Source organism: Corapipo altera, unplaced genomic scaffold (genome assembly GCF_003945725.1).
Source record: "Corapipo altera isolate COAL_440 unplaced genomic scaffold, ASM394572v1 95, whole genome shotgun sequence".
NCBI lineage: Eukaryota > Metazoa > Chordata > Aves > Passeriformes > Pipridae > Corapipo > Corapipo altera.
The window spans coordinates 2,535,477-2,543,920 of record NW_020884947.1 but is presented as its reverse complement, the minus strand read 5'-3'; the positions used below and the strand labels follow the sequence as shown (position 1 = coordinate 2,543,920).

Genomic DNA, 8,444 nt, shown 5'->3' with positions numbered 1-8,444 from the left:
AGCAATTATTAAGAGATGTATCTAGAGCATCTCAGTGCAGCTATGAGAAATACTTTCAAACAAGGAAGTCTTCAAGGCCAGGCTGGATGGGGCTCTGAGCAACCTGGTCTAGTGGAAGGTGTCCCTGCCCCTGGCAGGGGAATTGGAAATGGATGATCTTTAAGGCTCCTTCCAATCCAAACCATTCTGTGATTCTATGATTCTGTGGAGATTTAAAACATCTTCAGCTAAGGTACCTGACACTGGGTATGATGTCCTGTGGAGACAACATGTCTTTCTTCCTGAAAATATTTTTGTTGCAAACTTAGATTAAAAAACGTTGGGTTTTCTTTCCAGATTTTACCAGAGACTTTCACCTCAATTAGCTGCAGGAGACAGTGCTGTGAAAGCAGAGCACAGCTCTGTGATGTATGGGAGAGGCTGCCCAGGGGCTGTCTTGGGACCACAGTGCCATGAAGGAAGGACCAGGACTACACATGCCCTGAGAAAAGCTGAGAGCATGAGAGCTCTTGTGCGTGTGGGAATAACACAGGTGGTGTGAGCTCATTTCTTGGGGTTTTCAGTGCAGGACTTCGCACCTTCTTTGTAAATTAGCAACACTGCTTTGGAAAATGACCTGTCTCCCCAGTCAGTTCCTTCTCTTGCTGTAAATAACTTCCAGCCACCTGAATTTTGGCTACCTGCTTGGGTCAGCAGGGTAATGCTGTTACAAAATCTGCTGCGTCATAAACAACTCTGTCAATGTGTATCCATCTTTGTTAAGGAAGAAGAGGAGAACATGAAGTTAATGACTGTACTTTTGACCAACAGCTATTTTGCTGGTGTTTTAAACAATGATTGTTTTAACTAACGATCACTAAAGTATGCCTGTAGCTTTATGATGTTGTAAGGAGGCTGATGGGACTTGGATGAGCAGTATCTTATTTACCCTCTGCGTGGCAGGCACTGCAGCCTGGCAGCAGGCAGGGGGGAAGGAGTTTGAAAAGGACCAAGGGGAGGTAAAAGGAGGAAAGCAGAAAGAAAATTGGAGCAGAGAAGGGATGAGGATATTCTGTAGCAAAGTGAAGAAAATTAGATGTCAAACCAACCACAGAGAGAAAAACTTTGAATTGCAGCTACTGAATGCCCTGGCCCAAGATGAGGTCTGCAATGACAAGGCAGGAAAAGATGTGACAAGGTTACTTGAAGTTTTTCTGGCTTTATTTGAGAGTCAGTTCTGCTTCTGAGCAGAAAGTTTTTAGCTTGGCCTGCAAGGCTGCCCTGTAACTGCTTGCAAGGGCCAGCAAGTGACCCAACTCCAGCAGCAATGTACATGTAGCCTTAGGGCAGGCAATATAGATCATCCCCTATGTGGGTTGGGCTCATGTCAGAGCTGATTTTACACTGGTTTTTCCAGCACTTGATCCAGGCTGGGATTTTTCTTTCCTTGCATAATGCCTTCCAGCAAGGAGCTGAGGCAAATTTTCAGGTATTTCCAGTTTTCCTACTCAGTGATGCCTCCAGGCCCCAGTGCTGCAAGGCGCAGGCCCCAGGTTCCCTTCCCTCTGTACTGGGGTGAGGGGACACTAGCTCTGGATGCCATAGAGACCTGGGCTTTTTCTGGAGCAGCAAAGCCTATGGAAGAGAGAGGCATCTGACTCACCCCCCTCCTTTGCTGTCTGAGAGGCCTTAAGCTCTTAAAATCGCACTTCCCACAGCTTCCTGATGCTTTGTCTTCTTCTGCACAGAGATCCAGGAGCTCAGCATCCTCCTCAGGGACAGTGTGAACATGGGGAGAGGTGCTGGGCATTGTCAGCTAGGGTCTGCAAAGGGGTTTTCCAGGAGTTGGGGGCAGACTCTGACCTGGCCGCAGGCAGCAGCCCTCAGATGTGATCCATGCCCTCTGAACATCTGCTCAAGGAATGTTTCACCCCCAAAGCTCACAGGTGGGGCAGAAGGACAGACCCACTGGAACAGGACACAGTCCCACATCATTTGTTTCCAGTATCAGATGAAGACCTGCCTGGAGAACCAGAAGTGCCTGTTTTCCTAGGGTAGACAAAGCTTCAGCCTGGAGTCTACTGAGAAGCCCAATTTGGTTTTCTCTGTGTGTGCTGCTTTGATTTTGCTGGAAACATGGCAAGTGCAGTGTATTTCTTCTTCATAAGCCAAGAACGGTGGGGTTCACATTTTCAGGAAAGCCATGTGCGTTTTTTGTTGCTGCCACTTGAAAAAGCCCATCGTTTAATATCTTCTTGATCTTCCAAGATAAAATGCTTGTGAAAAATGGCAATGCTACTCCTTTCCTGGGCCTGGCCATCCTTTTCCCTATGCCATCCTTGTGCCTCCTCCCTCCTCAGCCCAGCCTTTCATCCTTGCACATCCCTTACCTCTGAACCCTCTCAGCTCCTGTGGTGCCTTTGCTGCTTTCTTTCCTTCCATCCAGAGCATGCAGTCCACCACAGCCCAGCTGAATTTCAGTTATCTCTTGCGCAGCCTAAACTGAGAACTAGCTGGTGGATATGTAACATGGCAGCAGGTTTCCAAAGCTCAGTTAAAGAAAGCCATATTAAGGTTTTGTCTGACTCCTTGCAAAGCAGACAGTGAGGCTCCTGTGACTGCTGCTTACTTTAGCTCTGCTCTCCCCTCATAGAGAGGTCCACCACTGTCATCTGGAGCTCCTGGCCAGAGCAGAGTGGTGTATGTGGTGTGATTATAGGTAAGGAGCATCACAGGGGTATGTCCAAAATGAGACCTTCAGCCCTGTAACCTCTGAGTGGAAACGCTTGGGTTCTGAGTGTGGGTCAGACATGAAAGTGTGGTGGCAGCTCCCAGAAGCAACAGCCCTGGCAGCTGCCAAGCACCAAAGGCAGCTGACTCACAATGTCCAGGCTCTGAAGAGTGAAGGAGTGATTGGTCCTTTCAGTTTTCATTCTGTTCTGAAACTGAAAGGGGAGGTTTGACTTTCTCCTCTGAGGTGGCAGGGCCACCACATGGTAGTGGAGGATGCTGTGATCCTGGGGTGCCATGTTTCCTTTAATAAACTGAAGTCCTAAAAACTTGTGAAGTTTGAAAGCTGTGGTGAAATTTTCATAATGGTGATGTTGCTGTGTTGATTGCACTGGGCAAATTCAAAAAAATGCAGTGACATCCCATGGCATCACAGCCCAGAGCAATGAACACAGCCTGGCACCCTTCAGAAGCCAGAGCAGGGAAGAATCCATCCTGCCATTGTGGATGGATAAAACTGGGCTGAAACACAGCTGGTGTGAGCCACCCTTGAGCTACCTGTGATCCTGCATCCTCATTGTTGGTCCTGAACTGCTGCCTCCGTGTCAGACAGCCTGCGTTGTGCGTGTCTGTTTGTCCAGCTGAGACAGTGGGTGAGCACCCTCCCAGAGTGAAACTGCTGTGCAAATACACACTCATGCCATTATCCTACAGCTCACAAGCAAGTTTGAACTTGATTAAAAACAAAGGGAGGGAAACGGATGCAGCAGGGGCCAGGGAAGCAATGATGGGGATACAGGAAAGAGGTGCAAGAGTAGAGGGGCAGGGACTGGATGACAGGAGGTGTCTTGAGAGAGCAGGAACCTGCCACTCTGAAAAAAATGAGCCTTATAGTGAGAATCCCGACATTGCCCCATCAATGATCCCAGCCAGCCATGGAAAGGAAGGAGGTTCCACATCCTGAAGGTAGACAGCTTTATGCTGGTCTGTCCTGAGGATGAATTCACTCCAAACTTGGGTGATACACAAGCAGCTCCTTGCTCAACAGAGAGATGGTGAGGTTTCAGCTGCAGGAGGTGCCTCCTGGGCAGAGAGGAGTCAGACGAGCTAACCCTCCCCATATTCGGGTTTTGCTCTTGGAGTTTTGCCCCACAACGGAGCCAAAGGTTGTTTGGCTGAGGCTGCCCTGGGATGTTCAGAGGGCAGCAGAGCCACCCCATGGGTACCCGGGCTGGCCCAGGAAGGTGGATGTTCTGTGCTGGCCAGGCCAAGGCAGGACCCTGAGATTAGCTCAGTTGGTTAAAGCCTGGTGCTGATAGTACCAAGGTTGTGGGTTTGATCCCCATGTGGGCAACTCACTTAAGAGCTGGACTCGATGATCCTTGTGGGTACCTTCCAACTCAGAATATTGTTATTCTATACGAGTGGGGTTTATCCCACACCGTGCAGCGCTGTGCAGTGAGCAGGAGAAAGCAAATGCACACAGACCTCCAGTGGCCCTCCTGAGTACTACACGGCACTGTCGCTGCCACCCTAGGGATGGAGACCTCGCCTGGGGCATCTCTTCTTCCCCGGCTACTGCAAGTGGGTGGACAAGAGCTCATGCACAAAGTGAGGGGTCCTGTAGGAAAGCAAAGAAGTATGGGAGAGATACTCTTCCCCTCCCCGCTTCACTGGCCGTTGCCTCAAGGCTGAGGCTGAAGGTTGTGCTTCAGGTCTGGGGGAGGAAGACAGTGAGTACACTGCCTGTGCAGTGAAGCACTGTGTGTGTGCCACTGCCCCGTGGCACTGCTGTGCTGCCTTTCCTGTGCTCGGTCTGACTTTTGGGGCCCAGAGCTTGCAGCTGGTGTAGGAGGGTGCTGTCATCATCATGGCTAGGCTTCGTGAACGAAGATCTGGGGAGGGCTCTACCCATGTTTATTACAAAGGAGGGTGCTGTAGCCACAGAAAAAACTACACAGTCCTAACGTGAGTCTGGGACCTGGTGTGGGCTCACCTCATCTGCTTACAGTCCCCGCTGAGCTTTGGAAACACGGAGCTTTAGAGCAGGTGAGACACTCAGGGATTTTATTTCCCAGACTTGACCATGTGCTTTCTTACACTGAGGGACCAACACTCAGGAAGGCTCAGTGGCAAACATACTGAAGGGCCAGAAAAGGTCTACCCTAAGGATTTTTACAGTGCATCACCAGGACAAGCACCACATGTAACCTACTGCCCACAGGAAAGGGCACAGTATGGAAACTCCGTGTCTCCCTCCCTTCCTGCCCTCCCTCTTTGAGACACACAAAGGCTTTCCTGTGCCATCCTCCTCCTGGTGTTCTCATCCAGACAGGCACAAGGCTTGAAATCATCTGCTTCATTTGATCTCATCAAAACCCTTCTAGCAACCAGCACTTCTTCATATGTCTCTATTGTAAATACCTCCATAAGGAATGGTTACTCATTTACAAGGTAGTGCTCTACGTGCCAGTCTGCAGACCCTGGGAGAAAAAAAATGTAGCAAAATAAAACTCTGGGGTTTGGTAGTGATTTCTCAGATTTAACAATGATTTAACCAGGGAATTAAGTTTGATGCTTTTTTCTTTTGTGACCCCTTTCTACCACATGGGAAAGCATTTTTTACTTAGCATATTTTCTTAGCCCCAGTCTCCTTCATGGTTTTTTCTGACTTACCTGATGTCCAGCACCTTCCTGCCATGCCCTCTGCAAGAGGCAGAGTCATCTCAAAATTCAGCACAAATGATTGAGATACCAAGGAGGTATCTTGTGTGGCTTCAACAAACAGGTTTTATAAGGGAAAAACCAAGAGCAGTGCTGAACACAAAAGGGAAGATCAGAGGATTTGAGTTCAAGGCTTAGTGTCTAATTTCAGCACATCCAACTGAGGATTGAAGCCTGGTAAGAGAAACCTCCTTCCTGCTGTTCCCTATCCACCCGCTGGTGCTCCCTGGGGAATTGCTGCTGACTGCTTCAAAATTCAATTTCTGCACTAGCAGCAGCACGTTGGGCCTGGCAGTAATTGCTTTACCAGACAACTGGCTGCTCATCACCGTCTGCATGCTGGGGGGCCGGAGTGGCTGGGAGGTGGTGCTGGGGTAGTGCCATCAGACACAGGGCTGCAAGAAGCCCCTTGCTTTTGGGCCAGCACCCCCCTGCACTCAGCTGTGTCTCCCTGAGAGGCACACCAAGGCTCAGGACTCGGTTCCTTGCTCTGAAGCATGGTGGTTTTGCTGAGAGTGGAGCCTTGAAGCAGCAGCACTGAGCCCACTGCCTTCCTTATCCCATCTCTTCCCATCCTGCCTGGTCTCTGCTGCATCCTCCCAGTATACACTGGCATGCCCAACCTAATGGGAAAGCTTTTGGTGGTCCACAGGGTCCCTTGCTGATGCTCACCCTCTGCTGCTCCCTGACTACCCCGTGCTATTTCCAGCACATCTCTAGAAAATAGCTCACTCCCCCCAGCACAACTGGCTCTCTACAGCGGGGAGCAAACCTCAGCAGTTTACCAGAGGGATTCTGATTCTTATTTTAGTCTCCTATTTTAGCCTTCTTTTTCTTTTTATATTTGTTAACTTAATCCCTTTTACAGCTCTGGTAGCAAGATGCTGCCAGTGCAGCATTGCAGTGCCCACAGCCCCACTCCCTGCAACCTGATTCCTCATCTTTCCCCCATGAGCCTCCTTTAATTTGGGCAATAAAAGATGCTCTAAGCTAAGCAGCTGCTTTTTATTACTATTATTATTTTTAAAGCTGCAAATATCATCCTCTCTTCAACTGCAGCAGAGTAGGTGAAATGGCAAATGTGAGGTTTGGGCATGCCTGGTCCAAGATGGCAGCAGTGGTGTTGTTTGGGACTGAAAACTGCAGAGTCCTAATATAAATCAAAACTGTGGGTTATATTCATTGCCTTGCTAGTTGCTCCATCTCCATATCCCTCGTTGCAAACGGCCCTTCCCAAGACCATGCTTTGCCGTGAGATCTGCCTTGTATCTGTTGTGTGTGGAAATCTGGTCACCAGAAAATCTGTGTGTAACATCTGTGGGTCATCTCAGTTTCAGTGGATGGGAAGAGGGTGGTATGCTGTGGTCATGTGAGTCTCTTTTCAGTTGTTTTAGCACATCAACACGCTGGTACAATCAACCCAGATGACATCTGTTATTCCTGCAATGCCAGCTATGTATCATCTTGACTCATTTTCTATTAGATCCAGCTGTTCTGGCTGATATGCTATTGACCTTTTCAGCTGGTTCAGCACTTGGCTACCAGGAGGTCATTGGACGCCACTTTGAAACAGGCTCAATGCTTACAGTTATTCCTGCTGGGATGAGGAGGAATTTCATCCACCTGTTTTGAGCATGAGCACCTTGAAAAGTCAGCTGGCCCCTGCCTCCAACACGAGGTCACTGCCATATCTGCAGGCTTCAGGAAGCATCAATAAATCACTGGCTCTGAAGTTTCAGTAGTCTGTGTAGTCTGGAAAGCGCAGCTCAGCAGCTCATGCCCCCCCTCTTGAGAACCACAGGTTCATATCGCAGCAGGACCAGGTCCTGACTTCAGCTTTGTTAGGTAGAAGGAGATGCCATAGAGATACGTGTGCTAAAAATACCTATTAAATAACATGTAGCAGCCCTGATCCTTGGGAAAGCATGGCCAGGGCTTAGGAAAGAGGAGAGGACAAAAAGGCAGGGTGAGGGACTGACCAATACACATAATTGCAACACAGGAGATGGGAACTAAGCAGAGCATGAAATGTTGGGATGCAACATTTCACAGAGTGATTTGCTCTTGTGGGCAGTGATTTCCCAATCACTGTAACTTTAGAAAGAAAGTAACTTTATCTTTTAATTTTGTCCATCTCTTTGCCCATGTTCAACCCCTAAAACAGCACTTCTGGCTGAAATAAGGCTAGAAGTTATGGAGACTTCCTTTGCCAAGTAAGGAACAAGTATTTCCATACTACTCCTGGTCAAAGTCAGTCTCATCTTTTATTAAAAACCTTTGGAGATGGGGAGTCTGCAGCTTTTTTCAGTAACTTAATCTCCAGTTTTATTGTCTGGTGTTTAAATCTTTTTCTAGTTACTTGTCATGTCTAACTTGAGTCACTTTTGCTGGATATTACTCCAATTACATCTTTTCCTTCTGTCAGGAGCTGAGGGACAACAACTGACCACCTCTAGCTTTACAGCAACATTTTATATGTTGGAAGATTATTATCTTTTGGCATTTTAGCCTCCTTTTCTAGACTAAACAAGGCAAATTCCTTCAACTTTAACCACAAACCTTCTTTTAATTTAGAGCATAAGACTAGACTGACGAGCTTAGGTTAAGACTGAGGAAAAAGTCCCTCTCCTCATCACTGCAGTTGTGCTGGCAAAATCATCAAAGCAGATGCAGCTACATCCATGATGTGGCCTTTTGTTTGGTGCTTTTGTAGTCACATCATAGAGAGGCTGAGTCAGCACAGCCCTTCTGCAGGAATTTCTAGCCAAGACTAATCTGAAACCTCAACCTCTTTTTGAAACCACTGTGATTTGCAGTGTATTCCTTCCTTGGTTCCCAGTGGCATTGCCATGGCCCATCTTCTCCAGGAGGCTTCCCAGGAGAGGGCACAACCTGCATCTTTGCCTTTTAGCTTCCTTGTGGTTTTAGCCGCTTCTGGTGCTGTGGACAGGGAAGAAAGTGGAGCACAATATGTCCTGCAAGGCTTTTGCTTGGTCTTTGCTCAGTGCAAA

At 48.2% G+C, this 8,444-nt stretch overlaps 1 long non-coding RNA gene across 2 annotated transcripts; it reads left to right on the top strand.

The window, feature by feature from the left end:
• The first annotated feature begins 4,176 nt into the window (after positions 1–4,176).
• On the top strand, positions 4,177–7,124 carry LOC113956324. 2 transcript variants are annotated; one of them, XR_003530808.1, is made up of 3 exons: positions 4,177–4,293; positions 5,498–5,610; positions 6,956–7,124. It is a non-coding gene; the product is annotated as an uncharacterized LOC113956324 (long non-coding RNA). The 2 variants fall into 2 exon arrangements; XR_003530809.1 differs by lacking the exon at positions 6,956–7,124 and adding an exon at positions 6,819–6,949.
• Positions 7,125–8,444: the final 1,320 nt, after the last annotated feature.